Source organism: Belonocnema kinseyi, chromosome 4 (assembly GCF_010883055.1).
Source record: "Belonocnema kinseyi isolate 2016_QV_RU_SX_M_011 chromosome 4, B_treatae_v1, whole genome shotgun sequence".
Lineage (NCBI taxonomy): Eukaryota > Metazoa > Arthropoda > Insecta > Hymenoptera > Cynipidae > Belonocnema > Belonocnema kinseyi.
In genome coordinates, this window is record NC_046660.1 from 121,176,819 (window position 1) to 121,188,543 (window position 11,725).

Below are 11,725 nucleotides of genomic sequence, written 5' to 3' on the forward strand. Positions count from 1 at the left end.
TTTTAATTTTAGATGCATAAATTTTGAAGTACATTTTAGATTTTTTTGAGAAAATGCTCTAAATCTAGCTCCAAGGAGTAATAACTAAATACAGCCTAAGCCCTAAAGCATAGGTCATAGGGTGACCCTCAAACAAGTTTGGTCAAAAATTTTCAAAATTCTTTTACTACCAGCACCGAGTTATATTCCAATAGCTGCAAAAATGATGTGCTCCGAATTTTAGTCAAATCGCCTAATATTTAGTATTTACCTCTACCACACACCCATTGAAGTTTTCTATATGCTTAACATAGGGAAAATATAAACTAGAATAGAAATAAACGCTTTCTAAATTTTTTAAACGGCGGATCCCTAACGGATGAGTAAGAATGGTATTTTCTACAGTTTTGAATAAAAGCGAACTTAATTTCGTGGAAAAATCTTGGTAATAATTACAAGGAAAGTGCTGACATACAAATATGAACATTAAAAAAACCCTAAAGATGACGGCCATAATAAAAAATGCAAGGTGGCAGCTGATGGTTCTAATTTAAGACAAATCATTAGATTTAACATTTTTCAACAAAAATCTCTCCAGCTTGACAAATTTAATAGATTTACTTTCAGTAACAATTTCACTTCACCGAAAAATGTATACCCGGATAAAATCTTGGATTATAAATTGAAACAGAAGGTTTTTAAATTTATAATCTAAATATATTGAAGCCTAAAATCTAAGATATTAGAATCTATAATCCAAGATATTAAAATCGATAATCCAAGATACTAAAATATAATATTCAGAGTTCAAAAAATCTAAAATCTTATTAATGATGTGTGTGGGCAGGGAAAATAAATTAAAATTGAAACGGAAATAAGTAATTCAAACTTTTTAAACAATTACGAAAGGAACGTTTGACACAATGCTTTATTCAGTGTTCTTTTTGATTTTCAAATGAAAAAAAATCTGGTCAATGATTTTTAGGTTATTTTATTTACCAAAATGTGTAGGCAAGCCGAAATTATTGCATTTACTCTTGAAATTGATTGATTTTTTAAAATATATACTGGTTTTAGTTTTTGAATTTTGGGTGACACTTTGTTTTATTTCCTCAATAATATACACATAATTTGCGAGACACAGAACACGCGGAGCAGGACGCAGAGACGAAATGGATGCGGGGGCATGCCTGCATGTTTTATAATATCCAGTTGTTACGAATGAATATCTGAAAATTAGAAGAATTTAACACCTCAAGATTATGTTTGGTAATATCTTCATATACAGTAGACTCTACGACACTTCTCTCTAAGACACTTCTCGTTTTCCGATTTCCCCTTCGATCGCTCGCCCCCACTCGTTGCCTCATTTCACCCACAAACATGCACTCCGAACAAGGAAGCATACCTTTCATTCTGTCAAACTGTTTACCAAATTCCTTAACCTATATTGTGACTTTTTTTAAAATAGAATTATTTCAATGGAGACGCCAACAAAAATGCGTAAAAAAAGTGAATGGATCACTGCTGGAACATTTGAAAACGAAATTTTCGGAAGCTTAACTTTATAAAATTACTCATTTGGAATCCTGAAATTTTCATATTGTCTCGTTTTCGAAAAAGTACTCAAAAAATTTCAAACTTACCATCAGTAATTAATCTTGAAATTTTAGAAATTTGCCTTCTGATATTAACAATTATCTTGACAAAGCTGTACGGCGCTTGATAGCGTTTGAAATCGCGCACGCGTCACGTGGCTCTCGCGTATCGCAGAAGTGAGGGTATTCTGACACTTCGGGTTCGCTTCTTCTATAGTACCGAAAACGAGAAGTGTCGTAGAGTTTACTGTATTAGGAAAAGATTATAGATTATACACGATATAATACTTTTCGTTACGGGCTATTATTCTCAACTTATAATATCCACTTCGTATAATCCATTTTTCTCAGTGCCGTTTTAAAAAAATAAATTTGCTTATGTTCTTAAGCTTGAGATACTTTAATAGAAAACCGTTTTTCTCAGATGTCTTCGTTTTCAGATCATTTGAATTCGAAAAACAGGTTTTTACTATTGGGTCTGTCCGTCAGTCTGTCTGTATGTATGGGTGTGTAGATTGTTAGTTTGTCAGCACGATCATTTTCTAAAATATTGACTGATTGTATTAGGCTTTGGTATACTCCTCAAGTGTCCTAAATTAAAGTCCAAGCTTTATAGCCAGCCATTTTGAATACAAGTTCAAAAATTAAGCACACTTTGAAAATGGTTGAAATTACTTTTTTTAAGATTCAACAATTTTCTGTACGGTTGCTTATACTACTCCAAAAGATCAAACGATTTCATTGTATAACTTTTTTTTTGATAAAAACAAATTGTGAGAGTTATAGCACTTACTACATTCCAACAAATGAAAAATAATAAAAATTCCATTTTGCGATCAAACTATGCAAAATGCAACGAATGATGATATAAATAAAATTATGGACTAGAAAATTCTACAAATTTGTTGTTGGTCATTTTTTGATTGAACGCGTACTTCTTATTTTATTCCTAAAAAAAACATTAGACCAGTTTTCATCTTCCAAATGAGTGCTACAAATTTGTGATCAATAATTTTTTAATAATAATTTTTAAAGGACGAATAAGTTTTCTTTCAATCGTAAAAAACAAAATTAAGTACAAAACATTAAATTTTTGGAAAAACCACACAATTTGTAATAAAATGTTTAATAAAAATTTTTTTGATTGGATGTGCAATTTTTGTTAATTCTAAAAATCAGACAATGAAACTACTTTTGCGATATAACGAATCTATATTGCGAATTATAATAATATAAATTCACTGAAATGATAGAGTTTTCACGGCAATAACAAATAAAAATTAGTGAAAAATAAGGAGCAATAATTAAAGTGATTGAAAACAATGATACATTATTTTGCAATATCTGAATATTCAATCTCAGATACTGCGTTCGACCAAGAGCATGCTCTCCGTAAGCTTCGACAAGCATTCGATGAGATTCTATCGCCGATTTACCCAAATGGAAACAGAAAATTAATGCTCCCCGCAAATCGTTGTTTGAAGGCACGTATTTCGACATTTTCAAGAGCGAAAAAAATCACGATGTCATATGAAACTTGAAATTTTTGGTATTGGATATTGTTGACAGATGACAATACGCCAATTAGCACAAATGGTAAGTTCCGACAGTGCCTACAAGTGTGCCTACTGGCCGCTAAATGGCAATACCGGTTTCATATGTATACACCTGGTACATATAAACATACATACATACATGCATACATGCAATATACAGGGTGTCAAAATGTAGCGGAACAGGCCTGTATCTTCTTAAGTAAGGTATTTTTACAAAGGTCAAGGTCATTCTTCTATTAACTTTTAAAAAGGAACCTGATGGTAACCTTAATTTTGACCTTGGGGATGATCTTTATGCTTGTTTCAAGGTAAACTTTTTTAAAATGGAAACGCCCCTTATTAACACCAGCAATCGAGAGTGCAGTAACTGAGGTCAATTTTTAGTATTGAGGGAAAAAATTACCAAAGGGGTTTTTCCAATCGTTAGGGCTGAATCTGTATGTGACGAATGGACTTTTGTTTTGACCTTGGGGATAACCCTGATGAGCTTCATAGTTATTTGAAGGTCAACTTCTTTTTAATGAAAAGTCACTTTATAATGAAATGTCACTGTCACTGACAATCGAAATAAAGGGAAATCGTACAATCAAATATGTATTTAGGTCACAAGTCAAATTCAACGATGAAGGTCACTTTAAGGTCATTTAAGTTTATACGAGGTTTACTTACTGTTGGAAAGAGAAGCTTTCAAAATTTATTCGTAACGACCAATGTTATTAAGTTCAACAAGGCACATACGGTAAAGACGTTCAACACGAGAACAAAGACCTTTAAATTTGAATGACAGGATTTGATAAAGATAAGACAGTTTTTTTTACAAAATCTTAATTTACTTTTAGCATTAACTAGGAGCAACGACGTGGACGTACTAAAGACTCTTGCCTTTGGGATGCTTTATTAGCGTGAGTCCCCTTTGGTCTTTATGAAAATTTTTTGAAAGATTCTCTTTCCAAAGGTAAGCAGACCTCGTATAAGCTTACATGACCTTAAAGTGACTTTCATCGTCAAATTCGACTGATGACCTAAAAACATATTTGATTGTACGATTTCACTTTATTTCGATTTCCGGTGACAAAATGAAGCCTTTCATTATAAAAAAAAGTTGACCTTGGAATAACCATGAACGTCATCATCGTTATCCCCAAGGTCAATACAAAAATCACATTTGTCACATACTCATTCAGCCTTAAGGACCTTAAACACCCCTTAGGTCGTGACTTCAAATAGCCGCCAGGTCAGGGTCAAGGTCAACGAATGATACTTACATAAGTTTGTCCTCTATGGACCATTTCCAATAATGCTGTTCTTATAACCGTCAAAACACTGCTTGAATTAAAGTGACCTCATGATGAACTTTAATGTCATCCAGGGTATATAACCTAAGTACATATTTCAATGTGAAATTTTCCGTCTTTTTGATTGCCGGTATAAAAAAGGGGCGTCTCCATTTTTTAAAGTTGACCTTCAAACAACCTTGAAAATCAAAACTAAGATTACCGTCAGGTTCCTTGTTAAAATTTACTACGGGAATGACCTTGAACTTTGTGAAACATAGCTCATTGAAGAAGATACAGGCCTATTCCATTACTTTTGCGACACGCTGTATTATTGAGCGCGAAACGTAACAAACCAACTCTTGCGCGCATTCACTTTGTTTCTCAAGATTTCTCCATGATCGTTGAGTCCCTTTTGTTGAAAATTATAGAAAATACTTTTATGGGCTCGCAATTTTAAATTTTTTATTTTTACTCTAAACTACATTTTTCGAGTTTGAAAGAAGGTTGCAGGCTTTGTTTTGTATAAGAATTAGACGAAAACTGAAAATGATGTAGATTATTAATTTTTCTCATTTTACTCCATATATTAACAATATATAAAAAAACTTGGAGGAGTGTGTGCTAGGTGTAAATATTGACCGATTCGGTTACAATTTCGAGTATATAATTTTTTAGCTTTTTTACTGTGATTCGTCCCCGTGAGAAAATTAATTTCAAATTTGAAAAATCCTAGTTTGACCTTAGACCCGGGTTAGAGTATTTGATACACGCGATAATTGAGGAAAATCTACCCTTCATGGGTTTTTCTTTTCCTTAATCCATTGTTTATACAGGACTTAAAAACCCAATGAGGTCCTCTAAATTTCTCGAGTGTTCTAGCAAAGCTTTGGTTTTGGGAAAATCATAAAAATCTTCAATTTAAGCATAGAATTAGTGTTTATTGTTTTTACAATTCATTTAGAGTTTAAATTTAAAATACGATGAACCATGCATAATTAAAAAATTTATTATGAAGCTATTTTTAAGCTTTAGACAATTAATAAAATTGGTTAATTATACAATTCTTATGAAGCATTTTAAATTAATTATATAAGCAACAATCTTCTCTTCTTGAAAGTATACTTTTATAAACAAATACTTAATACATTTAAAAAACTTTTATTTGACCCTTAATCGAAGCTTGAATTTGTTTCATTTCAATAAAATTTGAAATATGGGGCACAACAAATGTGAGGAAAAGCGTTACGTATTTTTAAACGGCCCCCTAGTACGCTTCTGTTACTTTTGCTGCGCGGGTCAGGTTGAGAAACAAGAACTCTAGAGATGTACTGAACGATTATATTGTTTCAACTCACAAATTACAAACTGACTTTGAACTGGATAATACAGACGTCCTCGCTACCTGAAGTTAGGAGCGTAACTGAGCATCGAGAGAGAAAACGGAGCAGCGGGACAAAAGCGAGAGAACCCAAATGCTTATGCCCTCTCACAGCAACAGTCTGAACTTCTCAATACCACCCGCGTTGTTCCTTGAACGAAGCCTACTGACCGCCTGCCGTAGAGGATGAAGTTTCAAGATTTGGTTCGACGCCGGGAACATCTTTTGTAGACAAAACCTCCACGGACAATGGAGCCAATCTAGTGATGGGCCGCTTATATTATATTCACCGGTCGCAGTCCTGATTGTAGTCACAAGAACGTGCCCGTCTCATCCGGGATGACTTTCCAAAAATCGAGCTAAGGGCCATTTGCCATCGAGGGACAGCAAGCTGGGATCCACCACGACCACTAAATCTCCAACCTTTAAGTCAACGCGAGAACGTGTCCATTTTATCCGTTGCTGGAGGGTATTCAAATATTGGAGACGCCAACGATGCCAAAACCGATCGCGCATGGCCTAGATGAGTTGTCAGTGCGTCAATTTATCCACATCCTTTTCCACTGTTTCGTTGCCAGGTATGGAAATCAAGGGTCCTCCCACTGCAAAGTGCCCGGGAGTGAGCGCATACGAATCGTCTGGATCCCCAGGCAAAGCGACGAGAGGACGACTATTCAACACCAATTCGATGCTGGCGAGTAACGTGTTCAACTCTTCATAAGTAAGGTTTCTTGGTCCACTGGTCCGTTTCAGATGCTCCTTGACCAACTTCACTTCTGCCTCCCAGAGACCAACAAAGTGAGGCGCTCTAGGAAGTATAAAATGCCAAGTCACTTCGTGAGTGGCAAGTCACTCCACATATCTGAAGGTTTTCCGCACACAACAATGTAGCTCTTACTGGTGCGAATACATCTACCATTAGCTCAGATGATGTTAAAAGGCCCTGCGTAATCCAGTCCAGTGCATGAAAATGATCTACTGGGCATAACTCGAGCTGAAAGCAAACGAGCCTTTACTTGGTCGCAGGTGCGTACTCTAATTCGAGCACATATGGCACACTTATGAATCATGTATCGGATTTAGCGTTGAATAAGCGTACGCTGACCGAAATCCTTTATGCAATGCTCGTTGGTGCGCCCACGCCATTATATATTTGGATAAGGAGCAACGAACGTCAACTATCGATGGTTGTCTTTCAGAAAAAGTCAAGTGGAAGTTCTGTGAGCGCCCTCCTATGCGTAGCACTCCATCTGAGTCTAGAAAGGCATTGGGCCTCTTTAACGGAGACTGGGCTGATGGTGGATTTCCTGATTGATATCGATGGATTTCCTGAGAATACCATAGTTCCTGACTGAGTCACACGCTCACCTGAAATGCCGTCTTCAATTCATTTTTATTGATGTATTTAGTGACGAGCTTATGGTTGATAGCTCGTTGGCGAATCGTGCGCCAACGGAGAATGTAGGCCGTTATATGAAGCAACCTTTCCACATTTGAGCACCGTCCCAAATACTCTGCATTTAAACTGCTACTGATGCAACAAGTGAGTGCTATCTCTGTTGAGTCCGGAACCGGACATGACATAACAGTTGATAGGGAAGGCCAGTAGACCTCACATTGACAAAGCCAATTTAGACCATTCCACCAAAGTCGCTCAGACAATATCTGCGGACATTCAATACCTCGTGTTGCGAGATCCGTTGTATTCAGTTCAGTTGGGACATAGCGCAATGCCGACATTCGTAAATTTTCTTGAATGTGTTCGATATAATTATCTACTAAGACACTATAGTTAGGTTCCGTTGACTGAAGCCAATGAAGTACAATCTGTGAATCAGTCCAAGCACTGCAACTCTCAATTGACACTTCTTATTCCGATGCAAGGGAATGCGAGAGTTTCGCTGCGAGCAAGGCTGCTCTCAGTTCCAAGCGAGGAATAGTCACGCGTGGTATACTTGTGGATGAAGGTCGCAGACTTCGGATGGGAGACAGCTTGGTGTTGGCCAAAAGAAAATCAACAGAAGCACTGCCACTGTTGGCAGGTACTCGTGAATAAACTGCGGCGGCCATGGCTCTTCGACTCGCATCACAGAAGGCGTCCAAGCACTGCAACTCTCAATTGGCACTTATAGTTTAGATGCAAGGGAATTCAAGAGTTTCGCTGTGGGCAAGGCTGCTCTCAATTCCAAGCGAGGAATAGTCATGCGTGGTATACTTGTGGATGAAGGTCGCAGACTTCGGATGGGAGACAGCTTGGTTTTGGCCAAAAGCAAATGGACAGAAGCACTGCCACTGTTGGCAGGTACTCGTGAATAAACTGCGGCGGCCATGACTTTGCGACTCGCATCAGAGAAGGCGTGTAGTTGTACCACATGTACGGAGCTTGCTTCAATATATTGTGGAATTTTCAAATTGTTCAGCGCGTTTAGACTAGCTGTAAAATCAACCCAGCGTTTTCGATAAGATGAAGGTATGGTCTCATCCCATTCAAGACCAGTTCGCCAAAAGTCCTGCATAAGTAGTTTAGCGATCAAGATAGTCGGCGCGATCCAACTACAAGGGTCGTACATTTAAGCCACTACCGATAGGATTTCACGCTTTGTTGCACCAGATGAGTAGATTTGAGGTGGGGTTCAACAAAACCAGTCATTTTGGTGTTCCCGAAAAACACCCAATTCACTGACTAGCCCGTCACTACAAAGTTGATGCTATGTGGGGAAAAGACGACCTGCCTCAGGAAGATCAACCAATAGCTCAGGTTGATTGACTACCCACTTTCTGAGGGGAAAGCCTCCCGCATATAATAGTTGGATGAGTTGACCACGTAAACTTTTCGCCTGTTGAAAGAATGGTTCTGTCCTTGGTTTCTTGGCTGGGGTCGGTGATGTCGGATCAGTTGCTTGGCGTTTGGCATAAGATGAATGTGGCATTGTGTGGTGATGGCTTTGACAAACTATGCACGTATTTGGAAAAGGACCTGTATCAACGTCATGTCCTGACAGTAAGCAGTTGACTGTAAGCAGAGCTGAATTGTCGTCAGATGTATCCATATGCACATCAGAGCACTTAAATTCATTCTCCCATGCTCTTCGCATGACCAGGCCGAGGCTGGTCGTGGCGATGAAGACAAACAAGTTATCCCAGAATAAGTAGCCGTGGATGTTCAAAGTCGTTCAAGGTCGTTTCGATTAATCAAGTCGCGAAAATGGTCTCGAAAGATACTAAGTGAGCACTAAATGATTCCCTTGAAAGACTGACCAGTAATTTTCCAACGATTCAAGACGTACTTGAAGTGCTCCTAACGTCCAGTCTTGTGTGGGTGTGTCGAAGATGGAAGCATCGCAGCGCCGGAGAACGTCACATAATGCCCCTTGAACGGCTGGAAGATTTGAATCTGCCCTGCAAAAATGTATGCGTTAGCTCGACAATCTGAGCGCCAGGGGCGCCAAGTATGTAGTGATAGAACAATTTGAAATAGTGACGCTTGATGTGATGTGCTCGAGAAAAATAAAGATATAACGATGAATCACGCCGACACTATACTAGCTTATCCGAAGTAATTGTGCGAAAAATGTTGAATCTCGGCTTGCGATTCAAACATTTAAGAAGCGAAGGAGAAAGAAATAGAGATAGAGACGGATAGTTATGTGGTATTTTCGCCACTCGTTCCCTTATCACTTTGTTTCTCTGAATGCAACCCAATGACGCCAGTGAGTGATCGCTCGACCGCGTGTTTCTCCACCAAAATAAACCCTATGTTTGTATATGAGAGAGAGGAAAATAGTTGGACTACTCAAAAAATTCCCCTTTTGCGGAAGTTCGCTCGACCACATGCTTTTAATTGTTGCAAAATTAGCGTGAGAGAATGCCTCTTCTTTCCACCAAGTTTGGACGGGAGATCTCTCGACCGCGTGTTTGTTTACTGTATTTTTGTAGAACTAGACAGACTCTATTTAGACACTTTTTTGACGTGAGAAATGCTCAAACGTATTCAATATGCATTAAAATGTTACTTACATGATTCGAATGTTGTCAACAAACAATGTAGGCTTAAAAGGCTGTGTGTTGCTCGCTGAATCTGGCTCGAAGGACCAATGTTACTTTTGCTGCGTGGGTCAATTTGAGAAAGAAGCACTCGAGAGGTGTACTGAAGGATTAGATTGTTTCAACTCACAAATAACAAACTTATCTTGAACTGGATAATACAGGCGTCCTCGCCACCTGAAGTCGGGAGCGTCAGTGAACATCGATAGAGAAAACGGAGCAGCGGGACAAAAGCGAGAGAGCCCAAGTGTTAAGTTTGTTTGAAACTGTGATGCGTTTACCTAATAGGTGTTCAATCTCGATGACTGTCGATTGTGGCTCGGCCGCGTCGGCTCATACGTTCCAAAAACTGTTGACCATAGTTCAGTTTTTGAGGCTGAAGACGCTCTTTCCCCAGCGCTTTTGGGTTGTGGTGTTTTGGGTCGTTTCCTTCCTAAATTGTGCCGAAACCCAGCTTGCAGAAGGAACCCCACACATAGATCTTGAACGGATGCATAACGCTGAGTTGGAAGAATTGTAGACCGTGTCTAGACCATGCACGTGGTGTACGAACCCATGCCTAGAACGATTAATCATATGTGAATACTACGTTCGACTAGTCGCGTTGAATACTTTCCCCTGTTTGTGAAATATTCAATGTTTCATAACCCTTTATACAGCCTCAACCACTTCCTCACGAAGTCCTTTGACTTTCACATAGCGCGCAACCGCTGTAAAAGTGATTTTGTGTCCCTTTGGATACGAGCAGAGGAAAACAGTTTTGAGCTGACTGATGTAGGCTAAACTCAGTGCACAATACGACTTTACCTTGTCTCAAAATCAATAATACTGGACTAAAAATAACAGCGCATCTTAGACTATCATTTCCTGAGACCTGTAACATAAATAATTCCTCACATTATTTGATTTTAGTTGTTTGGTTGAGCTGCTTACGTTCGTATGCATTTTATTGGGTGTCTTTGTATTCCCTTCTAACTTCACCTCATCACTTTTATAATAGAGTTTTTATCTGCAAAAGCAAAATTTAAAATAATTCTCATTTATGAAGGAAGTAAGTGGCAGGAATATCCAGCATGCTGTCACTCTTTATGGTCAATATGTTCGAGATAGTGTACTGTCACGCATTTCTTTTCAACGGACGATTAATAAATTCACCACTGATGGAAGTGTTAAAGCGAAGAAAAGGATTCGTCGGAAAACTGTTACTGGAGCTAAGTCGTGACTGCGGAATGTTTCAAAGCAGTGTTTTGAGGTATAAATATCACCCCTTTCATATTTTACTGCATCACAAACTTCATGGCAATAATTTTTAGAAACGAGACATTTTGTCAATGGGCGCTTCAATAAATACAAGGGAACGCGAATTTCTTTTTTCGAGTATTGTTCTCAGAATGGTCGTCTTCCAAGAATCACGACATGGATGATGGACAAAACATGTATTATTGGAATGTGGAAAACGTACAACGGTTGCGCGATGTTGAGCGCCACCGCCCTTCGCCTGTGAGCGCTTGGTGCGGAGTAATTGGAGAACAATGGATTTGTTCGTATTATATTTATACTACTCGAAAAGGTTATCAATATAGGAACTTTGTAGAAAATAAACTTGCAGCATTGCTTGAAGACCTAAGATTGGATGTGCGACAGAATATGTATAGTAGATCCTGAACACAATCCACACGTCTTTTTCATTTTGGTTTGGAAGCGCATTTCTTGAACAGTCAACAATGTCATTGTATCTATTTATTTGATGTAAAATCTGCCTCCCCTCCCACCCCAGCGGATGAATGGAGTAAATTTTGATAGGGTCGCTTTTCTCCGCCGAATACAAAAAGTTTTTATTAAAAATATTTTTTTCGTTAGATGCGCACTTCTTGAGATATTTCGATGTCTCAA